The 23888-nt window shown below is 42.9% G+C and overlaps 1 long non-coding RNA gene across 1 annotated transcript in view; it reads left to right on the forward strand.

Annotated features, from left to right (window-relative positions):
- LOC128586788 (uncharacterized) overlaps positions 1-11213 on the forward strand; it is a 29587-nt gene extending 18374 nt beyond the window's left edge. The window contains exons 3-6 of the long non-coding RNA XR_008380296.1: positions 140-270; positions 3923-3996; positions 7862-8008; positions 8370-11213. This is a non-coding gene — a long non-coding RNA (uncharacterized LOC128586788). The remainder of the gene's footprint in view (positions 1-139; positions 271-3922; positions 3997-7861; positions 8009-8369) is intronic.
- The last annotated feature ends 12675 nt before the right edge of the window (positions 11214-23888 follow it).

A 23888-nucleotide genomic window follows, 5' to 3' on the forward strand; every position in this document is an offset into this window, starting at 1 on the left:
TCTTATAAGAAAAATAACTTATTTCCTAGCAGTGGCTAGAGGGCTGTTTTGTCTTATATTTACTTCTTGTCCACTTCTTTCCCCTACTTTTTTCTCTCGCTTCCTACTTCTCCTTAATTTTCCTTGTCTCTGTGCTTAGGTATTGGAGTCGCCTCCTTGGCGTCTGGAGTCCTCCGCTGTCTCATTGTGTCCTTGGAAGGATGTTTCTGGGCAGCACAATCTGGCCAGAGATGGCAGGAGCCCACTGCCCCATCTCCCCAACTACAGATGGTGAGGAGATGTCTCTAGTCCACTGTCTTGTTTTGTTTTGTATTTGGTGTGTTGTCCAGAAATTAATACAATATTCTAGACTTGATCTGAAAAGCATAAAGCACACTGGGATTATTACATCTTTAGATGTGGACACAGTACAATCTATCAATGGCCCTAAGACTGCGTTTGATTTTTGAGATTATTGGCTCATATAGAGCTTACAAAAAAATCCTCTGATTCTTATTTTTCTTTTTCCGTTCACTCCACCTCCCCCCAGCTCTTCTGCCACCCTATCAGCTCTCCCCAACACCCTAAGTAACCAGTTTATCAACCTAGGTGTTCACATTTTTCTCCATGCTCGTATAATCACATATAGACAAAGGCATAACTAATCAATATAGATTTTTGTGTCATTTAAAAAGTGATTACATTTTGCCTCTTTACTCAAAACAGTATCTTTGTGTAAAATTCCTCTAAGTCAACTAGTAGAGTATAAATTAACTCCTTTTTGTGGATGTTCCAAAATGTAACATACTATAATTTTTACAACTATTAGTCTATTCATGGGCATGCATAGTATTTACAGTTTGTGTGTGTGTGTGTGTGAGGGTTACCACTTAAAATGCTGCTGCAACAAATATGTTTGTACACATGTCCTATAGTGTTTTTACTTCAATAGTTTTATTAAAACTAATGCTTTTATTTCAATGGGATATATTCCCAGGACTGAAATTGCATGTACAAAATAACAGCAGCTGCCAGATTGATTTCCAAAAAGGTTGTAACACTTTATATTTCAATGTCAGCACATAAAAATACACTTTAGCCCACTTCCCTACAGCAAAAAGTCTTATAGCCTGTTCAGCAGCCAGGCTAATAAAACCCCTGTGAAATAAGAGATCAAAGGAAACTACTTAAATATGATAAAGATTACTTACTTCAAACAGCAACTATAATCCTAACTGGCATAATACTAAAATTCTTTCATTCACAATTAGGAACTACACATTAAATAAATCTGCCAAATCTCTTTTACTCTTGATTTTAAAATTGAGTTATAATATACGTATAGAATGTACACAAATCATAAGTACACAGATGAATGAATTATTGAAAAATAAACATAGCTCAGCGCCTATAGCTCAGTGGCTAAGGCGCCAGCCACATACACTGTTGCTGGTAGGTTCAAATCCAGCCCGGGCCTATTGAACAACAGTGACCACTACAACCAAAAAGTAGCCGGGTGTTGTGGCGGGCACCTGTAGTCCCAGCTACTTGGGAGGCTGAGGCAAGAGAATCACTTAAGCCCAAGAGGTTGAGGTTGCTGTGACCTGTGATGCCAAGGCACTCTACCGAGGGCAACATAGTGAAACTCTGTCTAAAAAAAAGAAAGAAAAAAAGAAAAATAAACACATCCATATAACCACCACCCATGTAAAGAAATAGATATGCAGTGGTCAAGTATGGTGGCTCATGCCTATAATCCCAGCACTCTGGGAGGCTAAGGTGGGCGGATTGCCTGAGCTCACGGGTTTGAGACCAGCTTGAGCAAGAGCAAGCCCCCCATCTCTAAAAATAGCCAGGAATCGTGGCAGGCGCCTGTAGTCCCAGCTACTTGGGAGGCTGAGGCAAGAGAATTGCTTGAGCCCAAGAGTTTGAGGTTGCTGTGAGCTATGAAGTCAGGGCACTCCACCCAGAGCAGCAGAGTGAGACTCTGTCTCAAAAAAGAGAGAGAGAGATACACAGCACCTCCGAACCGTCCTCATGCCCCCTCCCAATCATTGCCCCTTTCTTCTTTCCTAAAGAGAACCACAGTCCTGAGCTTTAACAGCACATAATAAATAGTTCTGTCTTGATATAGGTAGTCCTTGAGTTACAAACAAAGGTAGTTCCATTGCAGCAAGTCAGTCCCCAAGTTACAAACATCCAACTGACGCACAAGTTGCATTTATGAGCAGAAGGTATTATGAGTAATAGGTAAATGTACCTGTTCCTATTTACATACAAATTCAACTTAAGAACAAACCTACAGAACCTGTCTCATTTGTAACCCAGGGCTGCCTCTGTGTAAACAGAATCATGCAATCTATACTTTTGTGTGCATTTTTTTTGCAGTTTTTGGCTGGGGCTGGGTTTGAACCTGCCACTTCCAGCATATGGGGCCGGCGCCCTACTCCTTTGAGCCACAGGTGCTACCTTTGTGTGCGTCTCTAGTTTCTTTCTCTCAAATCTGTCTTCGTGAAGTTCCTCCACATGTCAGATAGCAGTGGTTCCCTTCAGGCTCACTTTCACCTCCTTGCCTGAATTAGACACTACAATTCATGACCTCTTCTGTTGTTGACACACTGCCAGGTCCTTCTGAATCTGAACCCATCATCCAGTATATTAGCCACCAGTTTAGCTTTGTGTTATCAGAAATTTGGATGATTATAAACATTTATGATACAGATTATTGACTTTGAACTATTTAATAGGATCAAACAGGCTTATCAGCTAACTAGAGATCTCCCTTCCGGCTAACCTTAACACACTAATAAATATTTGGGCAAAGTTGCTCATTTAGCTGCAACTGTAGCTATCTGCAGTGTTTTTTTGTTTTTTTGTTTTTTGTTTTTTTGAGACAGAATCTTACCCCATCGCCCTCGGTAGAGTGCCCTGGCATCATAGCTAACAGCAACCTCAAACTCTTGGTCTCAAGTGATCCTCTTGCCTCAGCCTTCCCAGTAGCTGGGAGTATAAGTCACAACACCTGGCTAGTTTTTCTGTTTTTAGTAGAGCAGGAGTCTCGCTCTTCCTCAGGCTGGTCTCGAACTCCTGGACTCAGGTGATCCACCTTCCTCAGCCTCCCAGAGTTACAGTTGTGAGCCACCATGACCAGTCCTGCAGGGTCATTCAATGCACATTTCTGCAGCACCTCACTCCATCTATTTAACAAATATTTATCTAAGGTCTACCATGTTCCTAGTACTGACCAGGGTTAAAACAGTGACCAAAACAGACCAGACCCACAACCTCATGGAATTTACACTCCAGTTGGTGATATAGATGTAAACAAAAATTAAATAATTTAGGTAATTTTACTTAAGGGCATGAGGAGGTGAAAGTGAACTGGGACACACTGCAGGCAGTAATGAGGAGGGAGGCACGCAGTATCAGGAGGAGCTAGATGTAACATTCCTGGCAGATGAACAGCAAGCACCAAGGCCCCGAGAAGAGGATGAGCTTCAGGAAACGAGAAAGCCAGTGTACCTGGAGCAAAACGTGAGAGACAAGGGTAGGAGAGATAGGAAGGAGCTAGATCATTTAGAGTCCTGAAGTTCTTTTATTCTGAATGTAGCGGTGACATGGACAAGAGATGCACCTTCTAGATCCTTCTCTAAAGAAGGACTTGAAGCCTAGAAATGAAGGCCTCAGGGAGAAAACAGCCTTGCGTTAACAGCTCTTTCAGAGTCTGCCCAGGACACAGCTGGAGCGCATGCCCTTTCTGGGCCAGACCACATCTAGAGACTAAGTGAGCAGGCGCCCCAAACCCCCGCCGTGTGGATGGGACAATTCTGATGGACGATACTCTTTTCAGAATTCTACGATGGGTTGGCCAAGGTTTGGTTGGGCCTGCATCACTGATTTCTTCCTCTGACCAATTCTAATCTGTCCCTATTTCCTTTCACAGATGTTAAAGCTAATAGTCATCTTGAAACCCAAAGCTAGTCTCTACATCTGCGCAAACCCAACCTGTGAGAAGTGGTAAGCCATTGCAGGGTTTCAAGCTACTATTTCGTTTGGTCTGATTAAATTTTAGGTCACTCTAGCTGCTGTGCACAAAATGGATCGTGGGAGGATAAATGTGAGAATAAGAAGACCAGTGGGGTGGCCTGGGGGAGAGATGATGGTGCTTAATTTAGGGAGGAGATAAGAGAAAGTGGAGGAAGTCTGGATAGAATTTGGTTGTAGAATTGATAACTGATTCATCCCAAGCATTTTAATCAAGCTAGCATGCTGAAAACAAATCTAGAGGGTTGACAGAAAGCAAAATATTCCTCTCTAAAATACTGGGTATTTTCAGGTTAAGACACAGGGGCACGCTCTGCTCCTCCTCTCTCCCCTATCAGCTCAGCAACAGAGACAGTGGTGCCAGAGGATCTGGGAGCAGACTATTTACCTTCCCACATCTTCTTGCCCTTTGGAAGCCTGAAGATAATTCCCCTCTATGTGTTGTCACTTTAAGATTTATGGCTCTGTGTTAAAGCCTATTTAAACAAGGCCCCTAAGCCACTCCTTTGAGAAAGAAATACTTTTGAACTGAGCCCTCTTCTGAATACAGCACAAGTTAATAAACTTCTGTTTGTTTTTCTTTCGTAAATCTGACTTTTGTCAGCAGAGTATCTCAAGCTTGAACCTAAAGGGGGGGGACAAAAAGAAATCATAGTGTCTTTTTATTTCTTTGATCTACCAATCCAGAATCGTTTCAAAAAAGGAAATAGCATCAGTTTCTGCCTGTGGGATATGGGCCTGGTTCACCTGGATCGTTTCATTCTTTTTTTTTTTTTTGAGACAGAGTGTCGCTATTTTGCCCTCAGTAGAGTGCTGTGACGTCCCAGCTCACAGCAACCTCAAACTCTTGGGCTTAAGTGATTCTCTTGCCTCAGCCTCCCAAGTAGCTGGGACTACAGGCATCTGCCACAACACCTGGCTATTTTTGGTTGCAGTTGTCACTGTTGTTTAGCAGGCCCCGGCCGGGCTCCAACCAGCCAGCCTCGGTGTGTGTGGTCGGCGCCCTACTCTCTGAGCTATGGGCACCAACCTGATAGTTTCACTCTTGCATTCTATTTCCTGTTACTGTCCCAGCTACCTCAACTTTTTCTCTGTTCCTCTCGCCTGGGAAATGCTGTTGCTGCCTCGTACCTTCACATGGGGCTGGGGGGTATTCTCTGTAATCCCCCACACTCCGACCACCTAAAGTCTACTCATCCTGCAGGCGTCAGCTTACATGCTGTTTCTTCCCAGGGGATTTCTCCAGCAGTCTCCTCCCCCAATGAGGTTGGTTCCTCTCATTATCTGCTCACAATAAATCCCTGGGCTTTTTCATAGCACTTATCACGAGTTATAATTATACTGTAATTTTTGTTGTTTGTCTTCCTCACCAGAGTTCCACGAGGGGCAGGAATGTGCTTGTTTTGTTTTTGGCTTCATCCTTTGTGCCTTGCACAGTCACTGGAACCCAGAAGTTGCACAATAAATATTTTTTGAATGAATGAACTTGCTCATAGTGGACCCGTGTTGGCACCAAGCAACAGGTTTTTTTTTGTGTGTGTGTGTGTGTGTGTGTGTGTTTTCTGAGATAGGGTCTTGCTCCATTGCCCAGGCTAGAGTGCAGTGGTGTCGCCATAGCTCACCGCAACCTCCAACTTCTGGCCTCAAGCAATTCTCCTGCCTCCCGCCTCCCACCTCAAGTCCCTCAGAATGCTGGTATTACAGCACCTTTTTAAAAATTTAACTTTCTTGGCCGAGTGAGGTGGCTCACACCTGTTAATCATAGCACTCTGGGAGGCTGAGGAGGGTGGATGGCCTGAGTTCAGGAGTTCAAGACCAGTCTCAGCAAGAGTGAGACCCTGTCTCTACTAAAAATAGAAAAACTAGCCAGGCATTGTGGTGGGAACCTGTAGTCCCCAGCTATTTGTGAGGCCGAGGCAAGAGGATTGCTTGAGCCCAAGAGTTTGAGGTTACTATGAGCTATGATGCCACAGCACTCTACCCAGGGTGACAGAGTAAGACTCTGTCTCAAAAAATAAAAATAAAAATAGAATCTAGAAGCCACAACTATTAACACAGTCTGTGCATCCTTCCAGGAAATTTGCATACATACCCCATCATGTCACAAGACCATTTGGAGATCATATCTTTGGCACGGTTTGAATTTGTGTATTTTGTGCAAATGGTTATGCATGTTGTTATACATCTTTCCATTATACGAGCATCTTGCTATTTATTGTTGTAACTCTTGCTATTTTTACTTCGTAATTATTATGGGAGATACTTTTTCATGCCTACGGAGTTATCTCATTGTTTCAAATGTTGCGTAACACTCCCCAGGATGACCTGCAATGTACTGAGCTAGGGCCTTATAAACATCACTTTTAAAAAATGTTTAGCTCTTCTGGAGGTAGTGGCACCGTGGGTGGCTTTTTTAATCTTTAATCTAGAGCTGTATTACTGTTTTATGCTGTTGATGTAATTTTTTCAATTAAAAAAGAAAAGAAAACCCATCCCTTAGAAAGTGGTTTGTAGTAACAAGCTCCCAGGGGACTCTGGGAGTCAATAAAGACCAAGAAGGGGGCATTTGAATCTGGCTATTCAAGAGGCGTTAATGGCCCTTAATTACATTTTCAATAGAGATAAAAACCAAATTATTTGAAGTTAAGAAGTGAAGATGAGCATGCAGATAATTTATTAGAAGAGTTTGCTCCCCAAAAGGGGGGGGGTATAAAACAGGACAGAATCTTTAGAGAGCAGCAAAGTTAAGCAAATGTTTGTTAGCCATTCGTCTGTCTTCTGTTCAGGGTTGGACAAACAGACAAAACGGTGCAAACTCTACCTCCTTAACTATTTCAGCTGTAAACCGGAGAAGACCTAGTGGTAGAGAGTTGGCAGAATTCCTAGAGAATCTCTTCTCCTTTTTTCTGTATTTTACTTTCTAAGAAGTGAGTACAGGAAAAAAGCCCTCACAAATGATGTTCTCCAGGGACCAGTGACAGGGCACCAGGAAGGGGAGGCAGCCATCTGATGATAAATTCTTCACATTTCATCCAGAGCAAAGTCCACTTTGTGTCAAGCGTGGCCCTTCTGGAAAAGTGGGGCTGTGTGAAAATGTATCACATTGAAAATCCTGAAATCAGATTAGCTCTAGCGAGGGCCCCTTCGGATTTCCCCAGCTGGGTATATGTTGTGAGGAAGAAAGCAGAGAGAAGAAAAAAGACAAGAGAGGGCTGGGTGCGGTGGCTCATACCTGTAATCCTAGCACTCTGGGAGGCCGAGGAGGGTGGATAGCCTGAGCTCTGGAGTTCCAGATGAGCCTGAGCAAGAGGGAGATCCGTCTCTACTAAAAATAGAAAAACTTGCTGGGTGTTGTGGCAGGCACCCAGCTACTTGGGAGGCTGAGGCAAGAGGATCTCTCTCTCTCTTTTTTTTTTTTTTTTTTTTGAGACAGTCTCAAGCTGTCACCCCTAGTAGAGTGCCATGGCATCATAGCTCAGAGCAACCTCCAACTCTTGGGTTCAAGTGATCCTCTTGCCTCAGTTTTTCTATTTTTAGTAGAGATGGGGGTCTCAATTTTGCTCAGGCTGGCCTCAAACTCCTGAGCTCAAGCAATCACCCACCTCGGCCTCCCAGAGTGCTAGGATTACAGGCGTGAGCCACGGCGCTGGGCCAACAGGATCTTGAACCCAAGAGTTTGAGGTTGCTGTGACCTCTGACACCACACAGCACTCCACCCAGGTGACAGAGTGAGACTCTGTCTCAAAAAAATGACAAGAGAAAAAAATGATTAGACTGATGAACAGAAAGGACGTTAGATGAAATTACTGAGTTTGACAGTTATGCTTTTCCTGTGTAGGACTGGAAGCAATGTCCCTGTCTTTGTAAGGATTATCCCTCACTGGGGGAATTTCCTGTTAGGAAGGAGAGGAAGGTGGTACCAAGCCAGTGGAGAGAGATTTTGAACAAAGCGTTGGATCTTTCTACACCTCTCAGATCACACCATGTAAGTAGCTGCCTTTTCTAATACTTAAGAGTCCTCTTAATTTAGGGAAGTGAATTTACATCATATCTTTAGTACTTTTTGAATCTGGAACTATTAATATGTATCATTTATTTAAAAATTAAGTTGTCATTTTAAAGGCTTGATTAAGGCCAAGAAATGAAATTTAAGATTTATGTTTCTGGTCAGTAGAACCTCCTAGATTTACTTTTTGGTCATACCCAACTTATTTATTTGGTGTGTGATTTTGTGCTGTGAAGTTTGAGTTTAGGAACCTGGCCCCTCAAGCCACACCCCCAACGCAAGTGATCTAATCTGATTTAAGCAGCTTGATTTATGCATGACATCTCATTTTCTTTCACAGGTCCTGTTTCCCACCAGCAAACCAAACATCTTGTTAAAACAGAGACATCCACCTCAAGCTTGAGCTCAGAACTGCAGTCCGACTCCAGCCCTGCTATTTACCAGCTACGTGACCTTTCACAGGGCATGGCAGCGCTCTGAGATTAGGTTTCCTCCTGTGGGACTTGGAGGGTGAACTTACTAGATCAGAGGTGGAAGGATGGCCTCCAACTTCGGGCTCTGCCACTCAGTTGCTGCGTGAACTTGGACGTGCTACTTGGCCCTTGAACTTCGATTTCTATAAAATGTGGATAATATTTCCTTACAGGGTGGTTGTGAGAGTGAGATAAGAGATGTAAAATGCCTGGTATGTAGGATGTGTGGGTGTTTAAGCCTCGTTAGTGTCTTTTCCTGTCTCTTCACCTATTTCTTTCTGGGTTGATTTTGTTTGTGTTTTACTTTGTAAAATTCGGGAATGGTGAACTGATTATACAGATCTCCTGCCTCTCAGAGTGCTTTAAAAACTGTAAAGCAGAAAGCAGGCAGTGTGATTACTTTGGCACCAGGCAGGCAAAGGGCCCCAGGCTGTGAATTTCTCTGACCTCTCTGAACTGTGCCTGAATTCCAGAGGAGAGCTCTGTTTTTGTAGGTGGGAATTGGGCAAACTTTTCCTGGAGCTCACCCCAGGCCAGCAGGGTGAAGGCTGATGGCTCTTTATCTTTGCACTGAGAGGCTCACAGAGCTGTCCAGGGAACGGGGAATGGGTGATGTTCTTCAGAGACACGGGATGTTGGCTCACTCCCTCAGAAGGAGAGAAGCTTCTCTGGCCTTTGAAACATATTATTGAAAACCCACTGACCTGCTAAGGACGCTGATGCTAATAATCAATAATGATGAGTGACACCTGCTGTTCACATACAGTGGGCTGAGATCAGAATGCCTACAGGCTAGTACTTTTAATTTCTAAAGATTTTATTGCATTTCCTAGTCTCGGGGGCTCAGAAAACAATACCCCAAAATGAAGGCCTTAAAAGCAAAATTTTTTTCTCTGACTTTCTCCTGCCCTCCTGTCTCCCAGTCCCATTCTCCCCAGAGGCAAGGTATAGAAACTAGAATCCCTCTTTCCCAAGGTGGGTGATAGAAACAAGAACCCCGTTTCGGTCTATAAAACCAGTATATGGTGTCCCATGATCGCATTAATGTACACAGCTATGATTTAATAATAAAAAAAATTTTTTTGCTTTCAATATTTAAAAAAAAAAAAGAACCCCGTTTCCCCAAAGCCAGCCATAAAACCTCAAAACATTGCTCCAATGTTCTCTCCACCTTCATGTGTAAAAACTGGCCAGAAAGAGAGTATCTGACCTACTTTGTTTGACTATATGTGATGAGAGCCCCTTCCAGAGAGGGCTTGCCCCCACCTGGAAGGAAGGAATACGTGTTCAGAAGCCAAAAAGAATCTAGACAAGGCCAGGCACGGGGGCTCATACCTGTAATCCTAGGACTCTGGGAGGCCGAGGCCAGTGGATTTCTTGAGCTCAGGAGTTTGAGACCAGCCTGAGCCAGAGCAAGACCCCATCTCTATTAAAAATAGAAAAACTAAGCGAATATGGTGGCAGGTGCCTATAGTCCCAGCTACTGGGAGGCCGAGGCAAGAGGACTGCTCAAACCCAGAAGTCTGATGTTGCTGTGAGCTGTGACACCATGCCTTTATCCAGGACACAGAGTGAGACTCTACCTCAAAAAAAAAAAAAAAAAAAAAGGATAATTTCTCCTGTACCATTCAATCCTCACTCTGAAGGCTCCTCTGTTAAAATTTGTAAACCTTTTCTCCATTTAATCTGTCTTTGTGAGTTGATTTTTCAGTGAAACTTCAGAAGGCAAAGGGGAAATTTTCCTACACTATATCTTTTGAGGTTTTACTCCTGCAGACGCAGCTAGGTGTAAAATAAAAGTTTTTAACCAGGCTCAGCACCCGTAGGTCAGTGGTTAGGGTGCCAGCCACATACACTGGGGCTGGTGGATTTGAACCCGGCCGGAGCCTGCTAAACAACAGTGACAACTGCAACCAAAAATAGCCAGGTGTTGTGGTGGGTGTGTGTAGTCCCAGCTACTTGGGAGGCAGAGGCAAGAGAATCACTTAAGCCCAAGAGTTTGAGGTTGCTGTGAGCTGTGATGCCATAGCACTCTACCTAAGGCCATAGCTTGAGACTCTGTTTAAAAAAAAAAAAAAATTTTTTTTTTCAACCAGCCACACTGAAAAGGCAAGAGGGAAGCAGTTAACCTAAAAATTAGTAATTTTAATCTTTTAATTAGTTTAGAAATGAGCCGGTGATGTACATGGAAGTTTAGAAGATTCATTAAGACAGTAGGCCCAGCCACTCTGTGGATTTCAGAGCTATATTAAACAAATATAGCCTGAGTTTTTTTTTTCCTCTATCTTAGGAGGACAACCATTGGTGAGATGGTATCTAGCATACTTGCTAGCTCTAACTTTCCAAGGCCGGATCCTTACAAATTAAAATCTATGGGTTCAAACTTGTCCTCTTCCTTGGACAAGGGAGAAGAAAAGAAAGGTCCTGGTTTTTACAGAGCAACCAGCATATGTTAGGCACTGTGCAAGGCACTTTATGTATACATTAACTGCTAGTGCAGCATTGCAGTTAATCTGACTAGTGATCTTCAAAAGGCAGGCATGCCAGCCACACCATCACAATGTTCTTTTACTTTTATTTCATCAAGGAAACAAGAAAGTAATTTAAAGAAACTGCAGACATAGGGCAGCGCCTGTGGCTCAGTCGGTAAGGCGCTAGCCCCATATACCGAGGGTGATGGGTTCAAACTCGGCCCCGGCCAAACTGCAACCAAAAAATAGCTGGGCGTTGTGGCGGGCGCCTGTAGTCCCAGCTACTTGGGAGGCTGAGGCAAGAGAATTGCTTAAGCCCAGGAGTTGGAGGTTGCTGTGAGCTGTGTGAGGCCACGGCACTCTACCAAGGGCAATAAAGTGAGACTCTGTCTCTACAAAAAAAAGAGAAAGAAACTGGAGACATAAATGGTGCATAAATTAAAAAATTGTACATTAGGGGTACAATTTTTTGTGTGTGTTTTTGAGACACAGTCTTACTCTGTTGCCTTGGGTAGAATGCCTTGGAGACATAGCTGCCAGCAACCTCAAACTCCAGGGCTCAGGCAATCCTCTTGCCTCAGTCTACCAAGTAGCTGGAACTACAGGCATGCCCCACAACACCTGGTTAGTTTTTCTATTTTTAGTAGAGATGGGGTCTCACTCTTGCTCAGGCTGGTCTGGAACTCCTGAGCTAAAGCAATCTATCTGCTTCACCCTCCCAAAGTGCTAGGATTACAGGTGTGAGTCACCACATCTGGCTGGGGTACACAAGTTTAAAAAGAATTGAGATATTTTACTAGACACTGAAAATGAGATCATCACAGTTAACCTACAAACAGCTATTTCACTTGGTAGCAAAAGAGTATATAATATCTCTAAATCAATTTCATGTATAAATTATAAGTAAGCTATTTCTCAATACATTATTTCCTTCCTTCCCTACTTAAAAAAATTACGCATGTAACTCCCTGAATCATTCTCCCTGTGAAAGAATCTTCCCTCTCTGTGAAAGGGCAGAGACTTGGGAATCATTCTGTACTCTGCCCTCCTCCCAGCCCCCAGCTCCTACTTCTCATTATCCCAACCACCCAGGCCCTTCACCAGAGATAAACAAAATTGCCATATTGATGTCTGTTCAGGGCCATCTTCTAATTAAAGTTTCATCATTGCTATCTTTAAGTTGTTCCCCTAAACAAAAAAAAAAAAAGAGAGAGAGAGAGAGAGACTCTGGAAAGAAGAGAAAGTGGAATTCAGTAACCTACAAAGCATTTTAGGCAGGACACTTTTCAAAATGCAACCAGCAGACCTGGAAGTTGAAGGGCCTGTGGTTTCCAGTACAGGGCCTCGGTAAATACTGTTGATTGCCTCTTTCTGGCCTGCCTGCCAGAGACAGCCAAACACAGGAGAAGTGGCAAGTTCACTAGCATCTTTTGCTTCTATATTTTTACTCTTTATGCTTGTCTTTCTGCCTGTGGCCTGATAATTGCTGGGAATAGGAGTTTCTCTTACACACAGTAGCTGGGACACACTTTCTCTCCTTCTTAAAGGACAATGTCCAGGACATATCCTGGCCAGGTCAGAGAATGTTACATCAGAGATACCGCTGCTATATTTACTCCCCACTTGCCTTTCGGGCAAAGCAATTTGTATGATGAAAAACAGGACAGACAGACTGTCCTGTGTATTTTCAGAAAAGAAAAACATTGAATTTTGAAGCTGTGTATGATTTTACTTTGCAGTACATTTCTCTGGGAGCTAAATTTCCTTTTCCTCTATGGTTTTACCTTTCATAATTCTCTGAAAAGAGAGTTGAAGGGATGCATTATTTCAGCCCAGGCCCAGGGACCTGCACTTGCCATTTGGAGTTTAATCCATTCCAGGCTGTCACCATAGCCTTCTGGATGAAAGAAATGAAACAGACAAGAAAAGGACAAGGACAGTCATCCCTGGATTGACTTTGGTCTGGAAGTTTCCACATGGGCCTCTGTTGCACTCCCACCCCTCTAACACCACCCTCTGGACCAATTATTTTTATTCTCTATTACTCAGTTTTCCGCTTGTGGGTAAAACAGGAAGGATCAGATCCATTTCACCTGGAGGGTTATTGTTAGGAGAATAAAAGTGATAAATCTGAATAAGGCCTTGTGGGGGTGAGGGTGGGGTATGGCTAATTCAGCTCTGATTCAATTCAACAGACCCTTCTTGAGTACATGTTTTCAATAAGGGCTGCAGAGGGTACCATCCACAGCATTGTACCTGCCTTTAAGGAGTTTACAAAGGGTGACTGTAATCCTAGCATTCTGGAAGGCTGAGGCCCAGGGATCCTTAGAGCTCAAGCGTTCCAGACCAGCCTGAGCCAGAGGGAGACCTCAATTCTACCAAAAATAGAAAAACTAGCAGGGGTTGGTGGTGGGTGCCTATAATCCCAGCTACTTGGGAGGCTGAAGCTAGAAGATTGCTCAAACCCAGGAGTTTGAGGTTGCTGTGAGCTATGAATAGAGCATGGCACTCTACCCAGGGTGACAGTGAGACTCTGTCTCAAAACAAAAGCCATTTAGAAGGAATCATAACCCTAGGAAGCAAATGGGGTTTCAGTCCCAGGTTTCAGGTAGGGAAGACTGAAAGAATTAGGAGAGCACTAGGGGAGGCTTTAAAGGGCAAGAGGCATTTGCGATAGGAAGGGACAAGAAGTCATTCCAGATAGAATAAAGAAAGGTGTAGAAGAGCAAAGGTTCAGGACATACTTGGGGAACAATGACTGCAGCAATCTGGCGCAGGTCAGGGAACAATGGGCGATAAAGTGAGTTCACACTGGAGAAGCTAAGATGCATGTGCTTAATTCCATAGATAACAGAGTGTCTGGTGTGTTAGTTGAAGAGTGACATGTGTAAAGTATGCTTAGGGGCCGGGCGCAATGGCTCACGCCCATAATTCTGACACTCTACTTTGGGAGGCCAAGGCAGGTAGATTGCTTGAGCTCAGGAGTGCAAGACCAGCCTGAGCAAGAATGAGACCCCATCGCAAAAAACAGCGGGGTGTTGTGGCAGGTGCCTATAGTCCCAGCTACTGGGAAGGCTGAGGCAAGAGAATCACTTGAGCCCAAGACTTTGAAGTTGCTGTGAGCTGTAACACCATTCTATACAGGTAAACAGAGTAAGACTCTATCTCAAAAAAAATAAAACAAATGCTGGATGGAGTTGAAACACAGTCTTCTTAGTAAAGTATCACAAGAACAGAAAACTAAGTATCCAATGTACTGAATACTAATACAAAGCCAGTAGACGGTCTAACACATACATACATGAGAGAAAAACTCAATTCTTTTCAAGTTGGGGGGGACAAGGGAGGGCCTAAAGGTGAGGAGGGAGGGGGATTGGTGTGCTCCCACTTAATGAGCACAAGGTGAGGGTATATGGCATACCTCTTGTGTAGCTGTGTATGGGACACAACTACAAGAGGAACTCTACCCAACACAATGCAAACATTGTAACCTAGTTCTTTGTACTTTCACATTAATCAGAAATTTAAGAAAATTAAAAAAAGAAAGGTTAGAATGGTAAAAATAAATAACATAAAATAAAGTAAAATAAAATAAAAATAAAGTAGTGTTTTAGAGCAATTAATCTGGCAGCTGTGGTGGTGGTGATAGAACGGAGAGGGGAAAGACCCAAGTGCTTGACGGAGGGTGAAGGCAGAGCATCACAAAGTCCTCCTCGGCCAGTTTTCACCCACAACAAATCTATGCATCCAATCCCGTTTCAGGGAGACCATTCCTCATAGCACCTACATATTCAATACTTATATTTCATCAAATATGTTTTCTTGGGTCTTTCTTTTCCAAGCATTAGTCATGACTCCCCATTCCTGGGTGAGCTTCGTGAGATCAGGGCCTTTGTTCTTTTCCTCTTTCTTCCCTTTGTGATAGGGCCCCAAATGCCCTGCATACTGCAGTCAGCCTAGCAGTGACCCTTACTCCGGACATATAGACTGACACATGACCTTTGACTCCAGTCCACACTTTCCCTCTGCTTTGGTTTCCAGCATTCGTTACATCATCTAAAACATTCAAATTAATTCAAAGAATGGGGAAAAAAGGGAATTAATTGGTAGGAAGGTAAGTGATGAGGACATATGCCTACATCATAGTAAAGGACAAATTCAGGTTATGGTCGGAAAAATTTTTATGACATTTGTTGAACAATTATTATGTGGCAAGCACTAACTCATTGAATCATTGGCAATCCTATGGGATGGTTTCTATTATTTCACAGATGAGAAAACTGGTGCATGAAGTTCAGTAATTTGGTTAATAGTTTATATAGCAAATGACAGACTCAAGATTTGAACTGTCTCTCTCTGCTGTCAAAAAATCCATCATTTTAACCGCTGTAGACTACTGGTTCTACATTAGGGACCTGGATAATATCAAGTTCAATGCATCTGTAATCCTTCATTCATACCCTTCTCCCGAAATACAATAGAACTGTTGCCCCAATATTTATTGAAGGGCTTTATCTCTTTGGCTTAAAGCTTCATTCCCAGAGATTCAATTGCAAATCCCTAACCTTTTCACAGCGAAGTTGCTCTCTGGGGCCGATCTCAGTGCTTCCAAAGATTTCAGCCTGCCTGACAAATATCATTAATTAATTAAATAGGGCCACCAGGCCTACTACACTGCCTAGATAGGACTCTGGACAAAAGCAAAGGAATTAGGTGGCCTAAAAGAATTGACCCTTTCTGTTAGGCTTCTTGAAAAGGAAAGAATGGCTCTCACACCTTCATTAACACCTCTGTGGAGCCTCCAGGCGTTGCACTGGAACTTCAGGACCCAAGTTAGAAATCTCAGCTCTAACCTTCCCAGTGAGAGTGTCTTAAATATGCCTGCTAGTACCAGGAATGCTTTTCTGTTTTACGTATCCCATCTCATATATAACAAAACAAGAAATAACTATGAGATAGGATGTGTAAAACAACATTCCTGCAATTAATAGGCATCGATTTAAAGTCACTTATTCTGTCTTGAAAGCTACCATTTTATATTGATTTCAGAGACCTGAGAATTACACGACTTGGATAATTCACTTTCTTATGAAATGAACTAGAAAGACCTCAGATATTTTTAGTTGAGATAAAGTGTCAGCCAATCAAAAGAGCATGACCTTAATGAATTTGCTGATCCTTAGGGAAGATAGAATGTTGACAAAGCCACCGAATTATCAGAAGTTTTTATTTGCCTTTTCTAATACTATGTTGATCAGTTAGATTGGGAAGTAATTATTGTCAACATAAAGGTCACCGAGAATGTATTAAGTGGCTTCATTTCAAGATAGATATTGAGACATAATTTTTGCTATTTCTGTTTTTTTGTTTTTTGTTTTCCAAGGCAGGGTCTCACTCTGTTGCCTGGGCTACACAAAGCTCACCGCAGTTTCAAACTTCTGGGCTCAAGCAATCCTACCTCAATCCTCCCAAAGTGCTAGGATTATAGGTGTGGGGTGGGGAGGGTGCTGTTATTTCCGTTTTTAGAGTCCTCATTCCAAGATTGTTGTAGGCCTGATATTTCAGGAGTTCGGTTTTAACTTCCAATCTTCTTCCTGATTTTCTTGTGTTGTTGTTGTTTGCTTGTTTTCTTGCTTGAGAACAGATGATCTCTAGCTCCAGAGTCCTAAGAAAACAAATGGTCCTATCTCCCCAGTCTCTGGGGAGGGGCAGGGAAGAGAAGGAGAGCTCTCTAGCACCACTTAAGTGCCTCCTAGTAAAGTTATCATTTGTTCCTTTTTTGTTGTTTGTTTATTTGCTTTTAAAGATTCCCCTAGTAGGGAAAGCATTTGTATACTCAATGGATATTCTTTTTTTTGTTTGTTTGAGACCTGGTCTTATAGGCTCTTGAGTAGCAAGTTGACACTACAGGAGTGTACCATCATACCCAGGTAATTTTTCTTTTTATTGTAGAGATAAGGTCTTGCCTTTTTGCTCAGGCTAGTCTCAAACTCCTGGCCTCAAGTGATTTTCCTGCCTTGGCCTCTCAAAATGCTGAGATTATAGAGGTGAACTACCCCTTGGAGCCCAAGGGATAGTCTTTTTTTTTGAGACAGAGTCTCACTATGTAGCCCACGGTAGAGTGCATGGTGTCACAGCTCATAGCAACCTCCAACTCCTGGACTTAAGCGATTCTCTTGCCTCAGCCTCCCAAGTAGATGAGACTACAGGTACCCACAATGCCCAGCTATTTTTTGTTGCAGTTGTTATTGCTGTCCAACTAGCCCGGGCCAGACTTGAACCCACCACCCTGGTTGTATATGGCTGGAGCTGTAACCACTGTGCTATGAGCACCGAGACACCAATGGATATTCTTTCTGAATTTCTGAGTCCCGTAGTTTTTATTTTATTTTTATTTATTTATTTATTTGTTTGTTTATTGAGACAGAATCTCATTTTGTCACCCTAGGTAGAGTACGTGGCATCATACCTCACAGCAACCCCAAACTCTTGGGCTCAAATGATCCTCTTGCCTCAACCTCCTGAGTAGCTGAGACTACAGGTGCCCACCCCAACACCCAGCTATTTTTGGTAGAGACGGTCTCACTCTTGCTCCAGCTGGTCTTGAACTCCTGAATTCAAGTGATCCACCCTCCTTGGTCAAGTGATCCACCCTCCTTGGTCTCCTAGAGTGCTAGGATTACAGGCATGAGCCACCACGCCTGGCCCCTGAGTTCCATAATTTTTAAAAGAATGAAATAAAATAAAGCCTACCTATCTTCATTATAACAAATTTTAAAATTCCAAGAACAAACAAGGTAGGTGTGTGCTCTCTTTTTTTGTCCCACATGGAGGGCTCTCCTGTGGGAAACTGGTTTGTTTGGCCGGGTGGGAGTGGACAGATAATTTTCTTTAACCGAAACGTATTTCAGAGACAGAAGTTGATAATCAGTGATTACGGCCAAGCCCAGTGGCTCACGCCTGTAATCCTAGCACTCTGGGAGGCTGAGGCAAGTGGATCACCTGAGCTCAGGAGTTCCAAGACCACCCTAAGCAAGAATGAGACCCCATTTCAACTAAAAATAGAAAACCTAGCCGGGCAGGTTGTGGCAGATACCTGTAGTCCCAGGTACTGAGGAGTCTGAGGCAGGAGGATTGTTCAAGCCCAAGAGTTAGAGATTGCTGTGAGTTATGATGATGCCACAGCATTCTACCCAGGGCAACATAGTGAGACTCTGTCTTTTTTTTTTTTTTTTGAGACAGAGTCTTACTATGCCACCCTTGGTAGAGTGCCGTGGCATCACAGCTCATAGCAACCTCAAACTCTTGGGCTTAAGCAATTCTCTTGCCTTAATCTCCCAAGTAGCTGGGAATACAGGCACCTGCCACAATGCCCAGCTATTTTTTGGTTGTAGCCATCATTGTTGTTTGGCCGGCCCAGGCTGGGCTCAAACCCACCAGCTCAGGTGTACGTGGCCGGCGCCCTAGCTACTTGAGCTATAGACTCAGATACAAGACTCTGTCTTAAAAAAAGAAAAAGAAAAGAAGGGTGGTGCCTGTGGCTCAAAGGAGTAAGGCGCCAGCCCCATATGCCGGAAGTGGTGGGTTCAAACCCAGCCCCGGCCAAAAACTGCCAAAAAATAAAAGAGAAAAAAAAGAAAATTAGCGAATATTTGGCAATTTCCCTAAAATTGGCAGGAGCTCATTGCACTAACCCAATGAAAGAGCAAGACCGTCTCCTAGGCAGGATCTCTGCCTGAGACATCCTCCCCTACTTCTTCACTTAGTTAGAGTCAGCTTAGCCACCCCTTCTGCAGGGAAGCCCTTCTACTGTCTCTCCCTCCCCTCAGCACTCTGGGTTAGGCGCAGGCTTAAAACCTGCTTGCTGCCTTAACCTCTGTGTAGCATTATAATAGACTGATTACCTGTTGATTGCCACTCTAGAGCGTATTATTCCCAAGATATGTTTTTTTTTCCCTATCTATAGAGACTAGTACAAGATCTGGAATATAGTAAGTATTTCATACCAGTTTGCTCATGAGGGGAGGCAGAGAGGGAAGGCGGGGGGAGAAAATTCTAACCTCAATCCTCAACCTTACTACTCCCTCCATCCTTACCCTTTCCCTGCTATGCTTAAGGGCAGGTCAGTCTCTTTCTTAGTTACAAGGCAGGGAGCATTGGTAGAGAGGTTCTCGTACATTTTTTAAAAAGAAAAGAGTCAGTCATGGTGGCTCATGCCTATAACCCTAGCACTCTGGGAGGGCAAGACAAGTGGATTGCTTGAGCTCAGGAGTTTGAGACCATCCTGAGCAAGAGCAAGATCCCATCTCTACTGAAAATAGAAAAAAATTAGCCAGGCATTGTGGCAGGTGTCTGTTGTCCCAGCTACTCAGGAGACTAAGGCAAGAGGATTGTTGAAGCCCAAGAGTTTGAAATTGCTATGAGCTATGAAAATGCCATGGCATTTAACCCCAGGGCAACAGAATAAGACTCTGCCAAAAAAAAAAAAAAAAAAAAAAAAAGCAACGGAAAGTGCATGTTGAAGTTCTAATTCAATGAGAATGGTCAAGAGTCCACACAAAAGCAGATACCAAAATAGCATATTTTACAAAAATCTTGCAGTTCTGATCAGAGCCTTTGTTCTGATTCCCTCTAGCTCCATGAAGGAAAAGTTGAGAGTTCTACCTCTGATTTTGACTCTGGTAGCAACTTAGGCACATTTCCTTTATTTAGTTAGTTCATCCATAAAATGAGTCTGTGTTTAAAAATGTGAATTGTGATCCATTAGTAGGTTGTATCATTGATTTACTGGGTTGCAACTGGCATTTTAAAGCTGAAATCAGAGCATATAGTTTATAGTAAGGCAAGGAGTGTTTCATGAAACTTGGTGTTGGTTATGTATGCAGGTACTAGGTCATAGTGTAAAATGTACTTCTTTCTGCATGTCAGGGTCAAAGATTTCAAAAGACATCAGGGCAGATAATAAATGATAATAGATCTTAATCCATGTGAATTTGGCAAGAGTGCAATATAACCCTCTAAAATAGAGGGGGAGAAAAAAGATTGGCTAGAATTGAAGACAGATAAATTAGAATAGTTCAAAACAAGAAGCACACATTCTTGCAGTCCACTATGCATCTGGAATGTGGAGTCTGTGTATGTGGGAGGAGTTGATAAAAAGGGGTGGGTAGAGTGCAGATAAGGTCTGCAGCCATGATTCTCTGCAGGAGGCCAAGTCCTTCAGGCAGGCAGATTAGTGTAAATTGAAAACATCTATTCTGATCCCAGCCATTATTTCATTTTATGTGAAAGGAGAGTATAAAACTTTATTATTATTTTTAATTAAAAGGGAGCATGAGATTTAGAAGTTAGAGAAGTACTTAGTAGAGTCAGAGTGCCCCTCACTCTGAGGGGAAGTGTTACTTACTTCTCTCCTCCCATTCCAGTCACTGGCCTTCGTTTCTGGGTGACAAGGCCAGCCAGGCAGATCTAACCAGATGGAGATAGAACTGGGTCTTTGACAACCTCCCTGCTGAAGAATGACTGATGGAAAGGGTGTGGGCCTCCAAGCAAGGACAGTCATATTTCTAAAGACACTGATAGTTATCAGATTCTTAAAAACTAAGATTTTTTTTTTTTTTTTTAGGATTTAATAAACAAATGAGAAGTGACAGGATGTTTGAGCAGATACTACTCCGTTCTGTTTTGTGGGGACTCCACCCTTGGGAGAAGGAGGCATAAGATCTTGGTGTATCAGCCTGAGCCCCCTGCTCTGGCAGTGGATGCTTCTGGATAGGACTTCATGCCAGAGAACATGGAAAACCATGAAAAGAATGTACTGTTCTTAAGGTCTGTGAAGAAAAAATATTGCAAGCCATCCCTCTAAATCAGTGACTTTTCTGGCCGAGCGCAGTGCTCACACCTGTAATCCTAGCACTCTAGAAGGCCAAGACAGGTGGATTGCTTGAGCTCAGGAGTTTAAGACCCGCCTGAGCAAGAGTAAAACCCTGTCTCTACTGAAAAAAAAAAAAAAAGAAGACAGATCAGTGATTTTCGACCTGTGTGAGTACATTGGTATACCATAAGAGAATCTTAGGTGTGCCATGAAAATTTTTAAAGATCATTATTTAGGGTAATTGCAGAGGGCTCAAGGGTCTGGCTGAAGAAACTGCGATAAAAACAAATAAATAAATAAATATCATTAAATTATTTTCAAAAGAAGTTCAAAGCACAGTATCTTCTTTCTTTTACTCTTTTTTTTCTTTATCAACATAATTTAAGTGTGCCACGGGAATTTAACTATAGATTCAAGTTCTCAGTGAGATAAAAAAGGTTGGAAAATACTGCTGTATATTCTTGGACAAACTGAGTCCCTGCCCAGAAATCTAAAGGTAAGTGGGTTAAATGCTAGTATTCCAGGGTTCCCATCTTTAGTGCCTGTAATCCTAGCACTTTGGGAGGCCAAGGTGGGATGTTCACTTGAGATTAAGAGTTAGAGACCCTGCTCTACAAAAAGCAAAAAAATTAGCTGGGTGCACTGGTACATGCCTATGGTCCCACTACTAGGAATGCTGAGGTGAGAGGGATCCCTTGAGCCCAGGAGCCTGAGATGGCAGTGAGCTATATGGTTAGGCCATTGTACACCAAGCTCAGGTGACAGAGCAAGATGTTATGTCAAAAAAAAAAAAAAGAGTAATTGTAGGGAAAAAAGAGAATAATTTCCAAAACATTGTTCTCCTTTTATAAATTAGAAAACTGGGGTTTGGAGTGGTTAAGTACCTTGCCCAAGACTGCCCAGGTATCTCTGTATATGACTGAGTCAGGCAGACACCTGAGGCTGTGTGACTCCCAGGTGAGTAACCTGTGCTGGTTGCTGGGAATAGGGTTGGAAGTAGTTAAAGGGGAAGCTGAATACCATTCTGGCCCTGCCCTGGAGTCATGGAATGGTGCTGAGTGGGAAAGGCAAGTCTTGGCTGTTCTAGGTTTCACTGGCCTAGAGCCATGGTCTTATAAATGTTTTTGCTCTCGTATTTTGCAAGAGTTTTGAAAAACTTGTACCTCCTTGTACATTGTAAAGCTGATATCTGACATTTTTCATTGTAAGTTTGAAAAGTAGTAAATATAACTATTGGGGTTTTGTGAATATTAATGTAATAAAACCATTAAATCATTCTCAAATGAATCTAAATGAATATAAATAAAATAGTAATTTGATATTACCATCATTGATTTAGAAAATTCATACTATATTCTTTAAGTTGAAAATGTTACATTGTTCCATTTTAAAAATTTATTTTTATTTTATTATTATTTTTTGAGACAGAGTCTCCACTTTGTCGCCATTGGTAAAGTATTGTGGCATCATAGCTCACAACAACCTCAAACTCTTGGGCTCAAGCGCTTCTCTTGCCTCAGCCTCCTAAGTAGCTGGGACTATAGGCGGCTGCCACAATGCCTGGCTATTTTTAGAGATGGGGTCTCACTCTTGCTCAGGCTGGTTTTGAACCTGTGAGCTCAGGCAATCACCTGCCTCGGCCTCCCAGAGTGCTGGGATTATAGGAGTGAGCCACTGTGCCCCACCACCATTTTTTTTGAAGTCATGTTTTAATTCAACTTCCATATAATCTTGTCCTGATGTAATTTCATGATTGAAAGTATTTTATTGAGTCCCAGCTACTCCAGGAGGCTGAGGCAAGAAATTGCCTAAGCCAGGAGTTGGAGGTTGCTGTGAACTGTGACACTACAGCACTCTACCGAGGGTGATAAAGTTAGACTCTGTCTCTAGAAAAAAAAAAAGTATTTTATTGATTGCCCTATTATGCATACTTTCCTGTAACAAAAATACATATATTGAAATTGATTGTTAAAAATTTCCCAAGCTGGATGTGGGGGCTCACGCCTATAATCCTGGCACTCTGGGAGGCTGAGGCAGGTAGATTGCCTGAGCTCAGGAGTTCGAGACCACCTGAAGCAAGAGTGAGACCCTGTCTCTACAAAAAAACCTAAAAAATTCCCCAGGTAGGGTGGCACATGCTGCAGTCTCAGCTATTTTGGAGGCTGAGGTAGGAGGATAGCTTGAGCCTAAGAGTTTGAGGTTGCTGTGAGCTATGATGACATCATGGCACTCTACCCAGGGTGACAGAGTGAGACTCTGTCTCAAAAAAAGAAAAAAGAAATTTGTCTCTTAAGATGGAGGACTTAGGGTGGTGTTGATGATTTCTTGATTATAATAGTTGTGGACACAACTACAGGAAGAACTCTACCTAACAAAAGCATGGTAACCTAGTTGTTTATACCCTCACATTAACCTGAAATTAAAAAAAAAATTGTGAAATTGTTCCTGTGATGTCTCCAGAGGTATATTTTGTTTTGTTTTTTGAGACAGAGCTTCACTCTGATGCCTTGGGTAGAATGCCCTGACATCATCATAGCTCACAGCAACCTCAATCTCTTAGGTTCAGGTGATCCTCCTATCTCAGCCTCCCAAGTAGCTAGGACTACAGGCACCTGCCACCAGGCCAGGCTAGTTTTTCTATTTTTTGTAGAGTTTTCTATTTTTAGTAGAGATGGGGTCTCGCTCTTGCTCAGGTTGGTCTTGAACTCCTGACCTCAAGCAATCCACCTGCCTCGGCCTCCCAGAGTGCTAGGATTATAGCATGAGCCACAGCACTTGACCTTCCAAAGTGTTGTTTTTTTTTTTAGACAGAGTCTCAAGCTGTCGCCCTGGGTAGAGTGCTATAGCATCACAGCTCACAGCAACCTCTAACTCTTGGCCTTAAGTGATTCCCTTGCCTCAGCCTCCCAAGTAGCTGGGATTACAGGTGCCTGCCACAACTCCTGGCTATTTTTTGGTTGTAGTTGTCATTGTCGTTTGGTGGGCCCAGGCTGGATTCGAACCCATCAGCTCCAGCGTATGTGGCTGGCGCATTAGCCGCT

Source organism: Nycticebus coucang, chromosome 5 (assembly GCF_027406575.1).
Source record: "Nycticebus coucang isolate mNycCou1 chromosome 5, mNycCou1.pri, whole genome shotgun sequence".
Lineage (NCBI taxonomy): Eukaryota > Metazoa > Chordata > Mammalia > Primates > Lorisidae > Nycticebus > Nycticebus coucang.